General features: G+C 36.8%; 1 protein-coding gene across 5 annotated transcripts in view; it reads right to left on the bottom strand.

Moving 5' to 3' along the window:
- Nucleotides 1–16897, bottom strand: part of LOC121244332 (putative cysteine-rich receptor-like protein kinase 35) — a 54675-nt gene that overhangs the window by 20827 nt on the left and 16951 nt on the right. The window lies entirely within an intron of this gene.

Raw genomic sequence — 16897 nt, 5'->3', positions numbered from 1 at the left:
TAAGCGAACTCTCTGTCTGATCTTCATTCGAACCAACTGTTGAGCGAACTTTCAGCTTGCCTATGCTCAAGCCACAAACCCAACATATGACTTTGAGCTTTCTATTCAATGTATAGGAAATGTCTATTTATAGTTGAATAGGCATGTGGTAAATAGGAAATACAATAAGGACATAAATACAAATACAATTAAGGCTTATGGCAAAATATTTAGTCCTAAGAATAATCCATAATATGGCAATATTCTTATATAAACCAAGTCATTAAAATATTCTGAGATATACTAAACTATTTCGAGATATACTAGAAAATTTCATAGATATACTAACATCAACCTCAAACTCGAGGTTGGAGTTTATATATATATATATATATATATATATATATATATATATATAAAGAGTTAGAGCCACATGTCCAGAGTGGCCCCTCCTCAATTTTATTAATAAACCCTCACTTATGACAGAGGAAAACCATGTTAACAACAAAACACTTGGGGTTACAAGATAAGAAAGAAACCCAAAACCCAAGTGTACAATATTCAAAAGAGAAAAAACCAAACCGAATGACAAAAACAACAAATCATGAGACAGTCCCTAAAGTTTGAAGGCATGAAGACCCATGTTGTCAACTCTGAGGATCCCTTTAAGCTTGTGCGGAACATCTTGGAACGTTGCCTATGTGCTGATTTCTAATCCGAAGCCCAACAAGCTAAAACATATTCCCTTGCATTACCTTCTCTAAAAATATGCCTGATCTTAAATTCCAATGTAGATAGAATAGTTTGTATCTTGTCCCAATAATCTTCCAGGTACCATATCAAGCATCTTCATTTCTCCAACCAATTAGCAACTAATAAAAATCTACTTCAATCTCTATTTTATCAACTTGATCCCCTTCATTTTCTTTCATGATACTAGGACCAGCCCCCCCTAAATTACCCAGCCCAAACTCCAATCTCGGCAAGGATGCATTTGGATCATGCACAACCTCATTAGGATTTTCCACCACATTGACATGATTCTGTTGACTCAAATTGTTCATTGTCTCCAACACCACAGGAGCCGACATCAAAGAACTATTCCCTTCCATTTCGGATTTGTCCATATTCCCAATTACAATGCGATCTTCATCTCTTTGTTTTGACAACAAAATCAAGGCATTTACCACAGTTTCAAAGGCCATAATAGCCCTGTTGTTATCAAGTTGCTCCCCCTCAGTATCTATCATAATACTACCCCTAGCCCTTGCTCATCTACCAAGTGATTCTCCTTTGAAAAACTAGGACCAGCCCCCACAAAATCAACCATGCCAGACTCCACTAGTGGCAACGACTCTGCCTCCTTAGAGTTTTCCACCACATTCTCTAGTTTTTGAGGTTTCCAAACTTGCACAGTTTTCACACTGCCTTTCAACTTCGGATCACTAACTTTCTTAGCCCCACTTTCCTTGTACATCTTTTTGGCCTTGAGCTTGATAGCTAGAGTAAAAGGCAAGAAGAGTTTCACACTCAACCTCAGCATAAAAGCTAGAAATATGATGGGGCGTACCGATTCAAAGCCCCTTGACAGCTTCCATCGATGCATCCATTTCAAGACATACTCTTACTTCATAAGTTTTGGTGGCACATTTTGTGGCAATGTCACGGCGTAAAAAATACCCAAGAGGAGCAGTTATAATTTTAAAAAATGATTCATGGTAAAAATTTGTAGGCAAACCTGGGAGAAAAATCCAAACTGGCACCAGTGAGGTTCGGTTTCCTCATCAAATTCTGGATGCCATTGAAAGCTACGGTAAGGCGCTCCATCAACATCTGTAGCTTCCCTCGAAAGAGCCTTCACAAAGTCTGCTTCATGAGAAAAACGAACAAATACGTTCTAGGGCTTTCTCATAGCGGAGACCACAGGTTGAACTTCTAGACCCCATCGACTTCGTATGAATGCATGGATGTTATCAAGGGAAGGCCTCTACTTGAGGAATTTCAAAACCATGGAGTGCAAAAAAGGAGCAGCCAATCTCTCAATCTCTTTTTTGGAGAAAATCACACATAACTCACCATCAATCAGCTTGGCCAGATGAAAAGGGATCTCAACTTCAGGTAAGGGTTGCAGGGAATTTGCCACCATGTTGGCGAACGTCTGTAGCTACCCAACGGTCGTCGTTGGCCCAGGACCCCGAGCGGCAGCCATTCGACGCACCTCTCAATTTGGAAGCCCTTGCAGAGCACAAAAGGGCAAAAAAAAACTAACAAACCTTTTTTAGAAAGATCTTTACCTACAGTAAGTTTTAAGTTTAGTCAGCTGGAGTTTGAAAACAAAATCACCCAGCAAGATTATCTTTGGAGGAGACAAAATGTAAGTGAAGGGAGCCTTGCTGAAGATATTGACGTACAAAGTGACAATCAATTTCAATGTGTTTAGTATGTTCATGAAACACGTCGTTGTGAGCTATATGCATGGCACTTTTATTATCACAATTTCCATGAGAACTCATCATTTAGGGAGCACCCATGTTTGTCAAAGGCCATTGTAACCATAAAAAGTCAGATGTTGTGTCTACTAGTGCTTGATACTCAGCCTCGAAGCTGGAAGGGGAGACAACAAGCTGCTTCTTACTACATCAAGAAATCAAGGAAGTGCTAAGTAGGAAACAATAACTAATAAGGAGATCATAATGTATAAATTAAGCATGTTAATTGAGCAAATAATAAATAAAATACTTGCTACATGTTTATTTATACATTAATGTGAAGAAAAGACTACTGAAATTATGGTCTAGCAAAAATTGGGACTTTACATTTAGTTTAAGTGAATGGACGTATTACAACTTACCCACCCATGTGATAGAATAAGAACTCTGGAGGATTCTATTCTAAAGTCTAACTCATTTCCTTCCTTCTGCCGCATACCCTTACACCATCACAGGTAGACCACGAGTGGAGTGAGGAAGTAGCAACTGCAAGGGAAGGAATGGAATATTCAGTGGTCTAGGCAGTGAGGTTGCTTACACACGCATCAAAGGAAGGCAAGGGCAGATCAATTTTGGGCCAGAAATTGGGGAAACAGAGTGCTGATTTTTTTGTGTTCATCCATTTTAGTTTTAGATTTCAAATTCTATGCTTCAATAGAAAATGCTTTTTCACTACATTATGCTCGAGTAATTTTCCAAACCTAAGCTTGGAAATATTTTGATTGGGCTATGTTCTGATGGGTTCATTTTCTGTTTGGTATGAATTTTCGTATCTATGGATTTGCAAACAATCTTTACATGAGGTTAAATTAGGTTTTTCTTGTTGATCTCTGATTCATTGTTGACAAAAGGCACGGTGGATGCTTGGATTGTATAGAAAACCAATTTTGATGAGATCCATTTCAATTAGATTGTTTATTAACTCAATAGAGGCTTTAGTATCACTTGGGAACTGCAAGATATTTACAAATCATCTAATCATCTTTTTCTCGATTGAAATTGTGTTTGAAGCAATTGGGGGAATTGGAACCCATTTTGAAACCAACCCATCAAAAAGAAGTCTGCAGCTTAGGTGTTCAATCATTTGTTTCTTAGACATAAAAAATTGCATATAGATTGATTTACATACATAGTTGTTGTTTTGAAGCCTAAAAATTCTAAGAAATTTGAGCGAGTAATCTAAAATTGGCAAAGTAAGTTTCTGTCGGGATGAACCATTACTTTGGAGACATACACATTCTTCTGAAGTTCTTCTTTTAGAATTAGATTAGATGATTACATCCTATAGTTCCACAGCTAAATTTCTACTTTTTTCTGGAAAATAGAAAAGGGTTTCTTCATATTGTTTTGCATTGGAACCATTTTCTTTGATCACCATAGTCCCTCTGAAATCGACCTTGGGACTTTCCCATGAAAACAACTAGACACCTTTTTACACTTGGGAGGCAAATTAAATGGAGAGACAATAACCTATGGTAAAGCGACAATCAATGGGATCATTAGCCCAATCAACATCAAAGTAAGCCCGAACCTCAAGCGATGAATATGAGGAGAAGTGTAGACCAGGGAATAAAGTACCTTAGATAAAACGCAAAATACGAAAAATGACTGCAAAGTGAGTGGAGCGAGGTGCATAATGAATTGGCGAACCAAATGAATTGCATATGAGATATTAGGTCGAGTGACAATGAGATATATGACATTGGGAAGTAGAGTATTGTCCATGGCTAAAGGCTTGGCATTATACTCAACAGGACTACTGACTATTTTACTATCTGTCAACCTAGGTTTGGAGAGTAAGTAAGAAGCATATTTTGCCTAAGTCAAATAATAGTCATCTGTATTGGAAGTAACCTCAAGACCAATAAAGTAATTAAGATGTCCCTACTCCTTCGTTTCAAAATTGGACTAAGAAAAGCTTGAAAATCTCGAATGCCAACAATTTCATCACCAGTAATAATCATATCCTCAACGTAAAGAACAAGGATAGTATTAGCTTTGGTAAGAAGAGCTTGTCGAATATGACAGACTTCATGGAAAGGGTGTTCATTTCTAGCTGAAGCTGCATGTAAACTTCCTCATTAAGATCACCATTGAGGAACACATTTTTAACATCCATCTTAAATAGTTGCCAATGTCAGACAACAATCACAGCAAGCAAAAATCTAATAGAAGTAAGTCGTGTAAGAAGAGAAAAGGTTTCCTCATAGTCAATACCATATTCTTGGGTGAAACCCATGGCCACAAGGCATGCTTTGTAGGGTTCAATTGATACATTTGCTCGAGTCTTGATTTTGTATATCCACAGTAATACCCAGACCCAATCTTGACCCAGACCTACAAAGAAGCCTAGTAGCTGAGGAAAACAACATAGTTTTTGGTAATTGGGTTTTTTTTCTTATTTCCCTTTTTTCACCCCCAACCCTCGATAGTTTCCTCACTTTCCATAATTTTTCTCTCTCCCGATTCCTTCTCCTTCTGGTCACTCTCTTCTCCCTATTATACTCTCCCCATTCATCCACAACTCTATCTTTCTCTTCGTGCCTCACTCCCCATATATTCTCTCTTCATCTCTCTCTCATTTCTCCCTTGCAATTTGGGATTGGTGTCACACGGCTAGTGCACCACCAACACAACCACATCACTTATACCTCTGCAAACCATCATAAACAAATCAAAGCATCACCATATGAACAATCCCTGCATCACACATGGACACAAATCATTCTCGGCATCATAAGCCTGCACCAACATTCAGCCGCTGTAAGAGCCTCCACGTCCCGTTGTTGTTCCAAGCCGAAGTACCATTAAACCAAGATAGCTACGGAGCCATTGAACTCCGAAAGAGCCTGTGCACATGAGTCCAAGGTACCCATTCCCATCTCATTTGAAACCACCTAGACAACCCTAAGATCTACAACACACAGTTTTCTCTCAATGAGTTTCTGTTGCAAATCTCTCTCTCTCTCTCTCTCTCTCTCTCTCTCTCGCTCTCTCTCTCTCTTTCTCTCTCTCTCCCCTTTGATCCACTGTTTGCAAATTGGTAACAATCTGCCATCATGTATATATTGTAGAAAAATCCTGTGGGTAGCCACTTCCCCTCCCTGTTTTGGCTCTAGCCATCGTGCCTTGTCGTGCATATCAGAGTCTACTAGCGCCTCAAGGTATGCTCTGACCGATTATATCACATCCTTAGTTCTCGTTCTACCGTGCAATTATCTCCCCAAATTTTGAAGTTTAATTTCTAATCGGGATGTTGATTACTTATCACAGGATAGTAATCTAATCCTAGGTAGCGTTGTTTACTCATGAAACCAATCAATCACCACTTAGGGACTAGGTTAGGTACACACGAGTTTTAGCCTCTTAACTGTCACTTATGTGATTGCATGACTTGTTGGATGGTGCTACCACTAGTCACATGATTGAATTGAAAATTAATGCGTGTGCCAATTTGTGTTGGAAATGGATCTAAATATGTTGGTTGTTGGTATTAGTTACACGATTGTGGGTTGAGTTATATAGCTACCTGGGGTTGTTCCATGGTTAATGATGGGATGATGTGTGTTGGGTTGGTTGTGTTGGACATTCTGTGAGTTGTGTCGATTCTTGTGGTTGACATGTTGGCTGTTTGGGTTGATACGTGGAGTTTTGGTTGTTATGTTATCGTTTGGGTTGTTTGGGAGTTCGATATATCGATTTGGGGGCTATGATGACTTGATATGTCAGGTTTGGAAGTTTTTGGTTGATGTAGATGTGATTGAACTTATACTTTTGTGGTTCAAGATGAGTGATTGTGTGTGGATGTACGGAGTTGAGTAGTGGTTGTTTTGGGCTGATTGAATTGATTAATAAGCTGGTTTGTTAGTGTTGGTTGTGGGACATGTCGAGAGTGAGTCGGTTGGCTTGAAAGTGTAGTTTTTCCTTTTCTTTTTTTTCTTTTTTTTTTCTTGACGTGTATGTGATGATTAGTTAAGTAAATTGGAGGAGGTTGGGCTAAGTATAAAAGTTTTGAATTCCATTCAGGCGATCATTCTGATTAAGGTACTGAAATAGAATATTTCGGTACCGGTAGGTTTTGGTGTACCGTTTTAGGATAGTCTTTTCAAAAAATAAATTATATATATAAATTATATTCTAAATCTTAAAAATATCAATATAAACATTAAAAATATATAAAAAAAAAAGTGAAAAGTTATTGAAAATGAAGCATTGTAAAAGGCCAAGAGATTAACAGATTGTCAGTGGGTTTTTCATTTGTATAGAAGGTTTTTTATTATTTAGTACACACTACACATTGCTTGAGAAAGTTAAGAGAGACTACTTAATATTTTTATATGCTGGACAATAGGAGTACTTGCTATAGAAAGAGATTTTATTCAGCAAAAGAAAGAAAGTTAGGAGAGAGAGTTTTCTCATTGCTCCAGAAATCTAAGAGAGAAAGAGAAAATTCTTTTTTGAGAGACAGTTGAGAGAGAGAGAGAGAGAGAAGTAATTGTGTTTTTTTGTAGGTGACCATGTCTTTAGCATCAGAGGAAGTTGGGTGTGAATTTGTGGCTGTTTTTAGATTGTAGAAGCATGGGATACTTCTTTAATCTTTGATTATTTCTTACCAATAGGATTTCACTTTTTAATGTTTATGCTTTTTGTTTGTTATTCTTGTTTGTTTAAATGGAGTTAGTTCCTAAAACTTCATATTCCAATGGGTTTGAGCCCTCTCTATCTTTCTATGATATCTTTTTGTCTTGTAATCCAGTTCTTCATGAGGAGCTATAAGAATTTCTCTTCAAAATATAAAAACCCAATCTTCATCACTATTTTTTATTTTTATTTTTGGATGCCTTTTGTTATGTTAATCTTGATTCTAGAGATTTTGTACAAGAGTACTTCTTCCTCTTTCCCCCATCTCTCTTTGTTTTATAGACTTTTCTTCATAATGTTAATTTCGGCCGAAATACTGAAATTCAATCGAAATGTGCTGAAACACGCCTAAATAACCAAAATTTCAGCCGTTATGGAACATCCACCTAAGTCGTACGGTTACTGTTACGGCACGAAAAATTCTGGTCGTTTCAGCCTAAATTAAATGGAAATGAAAACACTGCTAGTGAGCATGTGAGAAATGGTTAAGCAAATACAAGGAAGATGAGCTAAGTTTAGGGAAATAGTGAAATTCTTTGTATGTTGGGATGGATTTGTGCATGCTAAATTTGTAGTTCGGGTTATGAATTTTCATTAGTAAAATAGGTTTTGTAACACTCTAATCCCAAAGGTCCAGAAAGTTAGCTCCAGTCATCTAAAATCATCTTCCAACCACATAGTATACATACTCCAAAATCTTCTATACAACATATACTCATTGTTTCACATCAACTACTTCAATGTAATCAATCTAAGATACCAAAATGTCTCAAAACACCCCAATAATCCAAGTCAACAAAACAAAATAAATCTACTGAATAAAATTTTCTCACCATACTTAAATCATCTCACCCATCCTCCCTCCCTGTTCTTGGTCCTCAGCTGAAGCATCCAAAACATCTGAGAAATATTGTGGAGATAAGGGGAGAGTATTAACAACTCAACAAGCAGAGAACATATACTAGTAAGTAAACATGAGCATTTAAAGAGTCCAGAATGCGGAGCAAAACATTTACTTTCAGAATGCAGAATCAATACATGTCATCAAAATATTAGACCGAAACTTTCAGAAATATCTTTGTTCAAAAGTCTTTTGGCATATCATAATCTGAGACATCATCTTCATATCATATCAAGGCATCACATCAGTACAGAAGCCATGTTTAACCCTCCGTGATAGGGTTGTATGCCACCATGATACCCGTGGTAGAGCCGCATACCACTCTTATACCTATGGTAGGTCATATACCGCTATTATACTTGTGGCAGGGTCGTATACAACTATTAAACCCGTGGTAGGGTCGTATACAACAATTAAACTCGTGGCATGGCCGTATACCGCAATTATACCTGTGGCATAACCTTAATGAAACAGATCAAAAACATAACCAGAAAGTCATGCCAAAGGTTTTTCAGATGCCACATCATATCTAAACAGAGTGCTGGATAGATTCATATCATTTTCACATATTCAAAAATAGATTCAGAGCATCTTCACTTAATCATGCAAAAAAATTTAGATTTCTTATTCGCTCCTTTTGCACAATTCAGAAACAAAATGTCAAAAATCAACTCATATCTATACCAGTCATGACAAAAATACTTTTCTCTTATACGGATTCCATGAGTGATGCAGATAAAATGACCGGGGTTGTTTTCAAGTTTTCTTTTCATAACAAAACATGCATATTTTTCATAGAACCAACCTCAGTACATTCGTTTTATGCAAATTCTAGCGTAAGAACCTTGCTTACCTAAGTTTTTTAATTTCTCTAAATTTCCTTATAACAATGCCAAAGGGATATCAATCGTCACCTATAAAATAATTACATAACATACATAAATATCAATTGTATGTGAGTTTTTAATTAAGCACACGCTTTCTAATTAAAACCCAAAATGCCTAAATAACCTAGACTTCATTTGCCTATAATCATAACCTAAAAATAATCACTCTCCTAAATACTATGATTTTCACATAATTTCACCTATTAGTCAAGTAAACTCTAAAATATTCTGCACCCCCAACCATCTAGTTTTCTTTATTTATTGAAGGAAATAATCATAAATACTGAATTGTTCTATGATCAACACTAACCTAGAAGAAGGGTATTTGTAATCTCGCTTAAGACACATGTCACTTGTTATATGAATTTCACATATTGTTTTTTGTTGTAAAAGGGTGGGTAGCCTTACTATGAGTCCATGGCTTTGGCTTGACCATGAAACGTCAAGCGTGGGTGAGCAACAGTGGTTGTCCAGGGTAGCAGAACAAGAGAGAGAGAGAGAGAGAGTTAACGTGGAGAGCGTGTGACGCCGCCAACCTCCTTCGTACAAAATACCAAGTTTCCAAAAAAATCTAAACTAGTTGCTTCATGCGCTCTATGGCATGAAGTGTTAGGCCTATAAATATCGAAATATGATCAAGTCTCCTGTCGACATCTAGTTCCTTCTCAATCCTCTTGATCCACTGGTCCATTGGGCCCATCTGCATCTACAACTTCTATCATTTTGAGCGAAATGATAGTTGGTCCACAAATGGTGAGATTTACTTGAAATCTCAATAAGTTAGACAACTAACGTGTACAAAGATAGACTATGCATGAAGAATGATAAACGTGAAATGCATGCCATGCAGAAAAACTGCATTTGTCTCCCACTCAGATTCCTCTAGAAAATATACTGTTGATGCACATTTTCTTACAAAGAACATAATTTCACTTCCGTCATTAAAAACTTAATCTTTCATCATAAAACAATATGAAATTAACGTAACATATGGTATCATCACAGTTCCCCATATAAACTGTGAGAACCTAAAGGTGACCATAGTACAACTCACGTTAAAACTACGTTGTCTATAGACTCGTTTTCAATGCATTGGCAATATAACATAACATAACATGTACACCCACCAGCATTAGGTATCGTAACATATGACTCCACTCCAACATGTTGATTGTTCTTCGTCAACCCATGGGTTACCACTCCATATTTAATCACTCTAAAGTGGATAGAAGAGTTCCACTAGGATACTTCCCCATCCTAACCTGTGGGGTCATGATAAAAAAATGATTTTCATGATATGCATGAATGTGGAACATTTCAAAAATGATAGTTGTATGCAAAATGACAAAAATGGAACATAAGATATGACATTTTATCCTCAAAATGATAGTTATAAAATGAATGTGACATGTATTAATAAATCATAAATAATCATCAAAGTGTAAGTTAGAGGCCAACTTACAAACTATTGAAGTTGGAAGTGAGGTAGTGGCTATTATAAAAATTGCACTAAGTTAGAATCTACACTATCTTAAAGAAAAAAAAAAAAAAAAAATCTTCTACATAAAAGGAAATTACAAAAATACCTCTAACTTCCAAATACTGCTACTAATGCAAATGCTCTCCAAATTTAACTAGAATTCATAGTCTTCATATCTTGCACATTCTAAGATCGTCTATACCTTAAGAAATAAAAAGGATCTTAGCCTTTTCATCCTCAATTTGTGGCATGCTCTCTAATTGATGCCTATATGAAATTTTGACTATTGATCCTCATGAATGCATGCATGACAAATTCCTCTAATAAAACGATGATAGCTAGAAATCCTCAATAAAATCTTAACCTTGAGCAAGTTCATCCCAACACTTAGTTATGCCTAGTAAAATCCTTAAACTCTAACTAAACCTCAAGTGATGCATGATATGACCTCTCTATCAATGACATGCTAGAATTATATCATGCATTCTTCTTATCCCAATCAGAAAGCTTTCTGCATGCTTATATTTCAAGTCTAAGTAAAATAAGCTAAATTCCTCAAATGAAGTATGACTAAAAGTCAAACCATATATGCTTTGATGATCAACACAAGATAGAAATTAAAACCTATTATGGCATGTTTTTAACCTCAAACTAAACTTTTAGAAATTATTCTAAGACATACTTGTATTATATCATGAATTATCAAGACATGCCATAACTAATATCTTCACCAAAAATAATTTAAACACTAAACCTTTCTACCAATATTTCAGCTTCTAGCTAAACACGGTATCTCATGCTATACTAGCCCAAGATTAATACTAACACTCAAAGACACAACTTAATTACATAAACTAAGATCTAGAGAGAAAAACTTACAATTATCTCGTGGCCCTTCTAAGCTTCCCACTTAAAACTTACAAGATCAAGAACTCACTTAGAAATTCAAAAACACTCAAAGAATAAAGGAAAAGAGGCTCCCAAGAACACTCAAAAAAGGCTTGAGGAAATGAAGTGAGGAACAAGTGAAAGGGAGATGAGTTTATATAGGGCTCCAAAGGGTGGTGAGGCGCGGCCAAGAAGGCTTGCCATTGGTCAGTTTGGGCGGTGGGTGCTAATGTCACCTAGAATCCTCTTGTCGTGTGTGGTTGGTTGGTTTTTCCATCATCATTACATCTATGTAGGGCCGAAATGGCTAGGGGCCGAGGAAGAGTTGCCGTGGTGAAGTGTATAAAGGGAGGAGAAGTAATTAATGCATGGCATGACGGCAAGCGATCATGCCGCCGGGTAAGGTGCATTCTGAAGGCCAACTATTTTTTCTTATTCATTTGGGCACATCTCTAAGGTTGTTATGCCTAGCTTAAAGGCACTCTTAAGTGCCCCTCTTAAGTGCCCTACATAGTTGGTAGATGATGAGGATTGGGTGGTGAAGTGATGATGAAATGGCAGCCCAATAAATGAGGTGATTTAATGGTGGTTGCCGAGATACTCAATGGTGCATTCAGATTGGTTCAAATTTTAGGGTGGGCTAGGGTTCTTAAAATCAAGCTTGGTAGAAAATTTCATGAATAAAAGAGGAGCCAATGACTGAAATGTCCTTAATAAAAATGGTATAAAAAAAAGTCAATCTAGAGGCACATTAGTTCGTTGCACAAAAAAGAACACATGGGTGCCGATTGGTATGGTTTTAGGATTTGACATGTCACTACCCAAAATGACATGAGTATGGATTCATCTAAAATTCTAATATCATCCAAGAGTAATGAAAATGGATGACCAAACAAGAAAATTTTAGAACAAAATGATGAGAAATGATAAGAATAATAATCAAGCTTAAAACATGGTTTTCGAGATCACTAATCGGTCAATACTCTTAACCAAAATTCTAAACTTAATTTAACTCTTTCTAAAACTCTTAGGGTCTTGGACTACTCTAATAAGCTAGCCTTCTAAATTCTAGTGTTGATGTATAAGGGTAAATAGGTGGGGTGTTACAAAGAGAGAGGCTTACCGTGTGGCTACCAAGAGAAAAGTGTAGAGGTGAGGGTTACAGTGGTCCACAGCTATTTTAGTGGTTCACGGTTGGACTGGGTGCATAGTGGTGCAGCGTGGAGATTGTATCATGGAGGGTGAAACTCACAGTGCATTTAGAGGAGGGTTGGTTTTCTGTGGTCCATGCTTGCTACTCTATTTTGGGTTGTTTAAAACAGGGCTTGATTGTTGGTGATTTATGAAGGCTAGGGACGTGGGTCTACAGTGGTGTAAGGTAGCGGCTTAAGGCAGGGGGCCTGTCAGCTTCTGTCGTGTAGGAACAGTGGCTGCTTGTGCTTAGCGTCTCACGTGATGCTTCCATTGTAATTGTTCGTGAGTTGGGGGTGGTGGCGCACAATGGGGCTTTGGGCTTTGATGATGGTGGTTGTTGCTAAGGTGGGTTAACGAAGGCTAAGCGTCGTGCATAGGTGTGTGTGTGTGTGTGTGTAGTGGCTTGCAGTTTTGGGGTTGACGTGGAGGAGCTATTATGGGTTCTATCATGGAGGATGAAGCTCACGGCGTGAAGGATGGCAGTGAAGGAGTAGAGATTAAGGGCTGGAAATGGTGTGTTGTGGTTGGCAACAAAGACGAAAGGCACATCACCGAAAGAGGAAGTAGCGAGAGAGATGGAAACCAAAGAATTTGGGTGGGGCTGTGTGAGTTTGGTCACAGAAGTCATAGAGAGAGAGAGAGAGAGAGAGAGAGCAGTTGTAGAGGTTGAGAAAATTTGTGAATGGGGGGAAAATGGGTAGAGAAAGTAAAGGAGAGGGAGAGGGAATCAGGAGGGAGAGTGGCAGGGAAGAGAGGGAAATTGAGAGGGGAATGACTCCTTACCAAAACGGTGTCGTTTACTTCAATGGGATGGATTTTCCATGGCTTGGGCCTGGGCTTGGGCTCGGGTGTTACAGGTTTCGTGCTTGTTTGAGGTTTGTTAGCAAAATTAGCTTTGCGCTTGTTCGGGTTACTAAAAATTTAGTGGAGATTTTTTAGTTAGGTTCTAACATTGATAGAGTTCGAGTTCAAAGCTTAGGTAACTCTCTGCAAGAGTCATGTAAGCGGGGTTCATATCCTAAACTTTACATAAAAAGAATGGACTAAGGTTGGTTTTATAAAAAAAGTGCATGCTTTTGTTAAGGAACATTAGAAACAACATCGATCATTTTGTTTTGCATTACTCATTGTATCTGAATAAGAAAAGAGAAAGATATTTTTGTCATGACTAGTATAGACATGAGTTTGGCATTCTATTTGTAAACTATGCAAAAAGAGCGTGTATGAAATTTAAAAATTTGTGCATGGTTATGTGAAGATGCTCTAAATTTATTTTGAATATGTGAAAATGATATGAATATGTTCAATACTCTTTTATGATATGATGTGGCATCTAAAAACCTTTGGTATGATATTTTGATTCTGTATATGATAATGTTTCTGGTTCTGATCCGATAGTTCTAATTATGTTATTGTGTTGGCACCAATAAATCAACATAGTCGAGAACGAGGTTCAAATTTGGTGTGTTCGTGGGGAGGAAGAATAACAAAACAAACACAACCAAAGACTCGTAGGAGGGAGTAATCAAGAATTTTGTCATGTGAAATCACCACTTATCCCAAAAGCTTAAGCTTATACAGAGTAGTAGATTTTATTATTTAATTTATATCTTGACACTCCTCCTCAATGAGTGGAGTCAACATGTGGAATATTTAATCAAATGTGGGTAAAGTGTAGAGTCAAGATTCAAACTCAAGTCTTATGTCGAGATACCATATAAAGTCACCACTTATCCCATAAACTTAAACTTATGAAAAGAATAAATTTTATTATTTAATTTATATCTTAATATACTTTTTACGAATAAAATTTTTATTTTCTCAGCAAAATCAAAGATGTGTTAAGTATTAGTCAGTTGGCATGCATTTTGCTTATTAAATAAAATAAGCATGCATTTTTTGGTATGATTTTTGGCATCTGCTTTCATGATAGTACCACATAATGCAATCATTTTAAAGAAGTCTGCATATATAGGTTGGAGACATATAAGGTTGGACCCTGCTAGAATTTAGACCTCCGAGCCTATCATCTATTCTTCTAATATATAATTTTGAAGGATTAGTTTTTGATGACCTTTGCTCCTCTCTCTCGTGACTTTGGATTAAATTTTAAGACATGTTCTGATCTTTTGTTACAAAATCAAGGTTATGTTAAGGCGCACACCTCTTGTAAATCCTCTTCATTCTCCCCACTATGCTTCAAGTTTATGCTTGTCCTGACCAAAACTGTTGTTTTTCCTCCCCCACCAAAGTGCCTAAAGAGCTGTAAATATAGTAAGGTTATTTACATCTCAAGATGTATCACCAAATAATTGAAAAACTACTCATTATTTTTACTTATTTGTCAATCATTTGATGCCACATTAGAGAATGACTGCTATCCATCTTTTGTCTGTTCAGATATTTCAAACAAACAAATTAACCTCAGTGCATCTATGTTTGATGTTATTAAACAAGAATTTACTGAATGGCCATCAGCTAAACAGAAGTTTTACAAAAGTTTGACCCATACAGGACATCTAACCAAGAAATAGAGTGTTTCTTTCTATTAGGTCAAGAGGAAGCAACTATATTTTTTCATGAAAACTTCAAGCAGTACATTATGATAAGAATCTAAAGAGGATCTTCTGCAAATGAAAGAAGTACATACATAGACATATATGTATATATCTCTCTCTTAAGAATATGCAAAGATTTCTCATCAATTATGAAACTATATTTCAAAAGATAAAGGTCTCCTTGCTTAGTTACCGAGCTACCATTTGGGAGAGCGTTGTATCATTGATGGAACAGTTTTCTAGCTGGAATTGAGATTTAGTTCCCTCATCTCCGTTTCCATTTGTAGAAAAAGCAGGAATTTTGGGGATTGTAAGAGCAGCACTCTCACTTTTTAGCATTGAAGAAACCTCCAAAATGGATGGCCTATCAATTGCATTTTCATGAACGCATAAAAGACCTATTTGAAGACATCTTATTAGTTTACATGATGAAACTGTATCATCTAGAGATAGATCCATAAATTCCATCCCTTTTCCCGACTTCCACAAGTCATATGCCTGAAATTACAAAAAATTTCCCATACATTAATGTTACGGACCATGATAAGCATAAATTTGATTTTTGTTCGTACTTATATATTATGGAAGAGAGTGTTGAACAAACTTACATATTCGAGAGGTTCAAATCTTCATTTAGACCATAAAAGCAGGCATTCTTCTTGCCACTTACGATTTGTAGGATTAGAACTCCAAAGCTGTAAACATCGGATTTAGTAGAGTATAAACCTTTTTTAACATATTCCGGCGAAACATAACCATTGCATTGGTAAATTGTATACAACAATTAGTCTTGGATGAAAAGAATGCTTAAATTATTCAACTTTAATAGAAAGAATACTCACTATGTTCCCACAATTCGGCCTGTGTTTGCTTCATGTTCATCTTCACTGAAAATCTTTGTCACACCAAAATCTGATATTTTAGGCTTCATTCCATTGTCAAGTAAAATGTTGCAAGCTTTCAGGTCTCGATGAATTATTGTCAATCTCGAGTATTCTTGGAGATATAGAAGTCCTTGAGTAATCCCTTCGATTATATGAACACTCTTTTTCCAATCCAAAAGAAATCACCTGGTACTGTCTGCTTCAATTCGGTAATGAAATACCAATTTTCAGACCAATGACTTAAACAAAGGGGCAAAATGCTAATGAGTTCACAAGTATTTTCAGAAACAAAACAATATTTGTCAACCCCCTCTACAGCTTAAGATAAAGCTAGGTTCACCTTGACTTATATTTAAGCTCAACTTTGGATGGCACCAGCCATCAAGAATGCAAAATTTTTCTTTGCTCATACTGCAACTGCCACCACTTTCATATATGTTGAACTGGGGCACATGTGGGGCATGAATATTTGTTTCTACTTTCAACACTAAAAATTTAAGAAACATTGCAAAACAAATTACGTTATGCTAATTATGAACAGATAGGATTCTTACCAAAGAGGTAGAAGTCCAAGCTTTTGTTTGCCATGTACTCGTAGATCAGTATTTGTTCATCCCTTTCGATGCAAAATCCCAAAACTCTCACAAGATTAACATGTTGCAGTTTTGCTGTTAGTGTAACCTCATTCTTGAACTCCTCAAACCCCTGTGTTGATGCTTTTGAAAGTTTTTTCACTGCTATTTCCTATTTGTTTGCTAGTACACCCTGCAACGTACACACCCATCCATGGTTAGTGTTGTAAAGGTAGAACATGCAGCATATATGCACCAGCCTGGTATCTGATAAGTAGGCATTGTCTAATTATAGATTACCAAGCATGAAAAAGTTTACCTTGTAATCAGGACCATATCCACCCTCTCCTAGCTTATTTTCAAATGAAAATTTATTTATAGCCATCTCGATATCAGCATAACTATAGACTTCAAGATCCGGAAC

Source organism: Juglans microcarpa x Juglans regia, chromosome 8S (genome assembly GCF_004785595.1).
Source record: "Juglans microcarpa x Juglans regia isolate MS1-56 chromosome 8S, Jm3101_v1.0, whole genome shotgun sequence".
Taxonomy (NCBI): Eukaryota; Viridiplantae; Streptophyta; class Magnoliopsida; order Fagales; family Juglandaceae; genus Juglans; species Juglans microcarpa x Juglans regia.
This window is presented reverse-complemented; position numbering and strand designations above follow the sequence as displayed.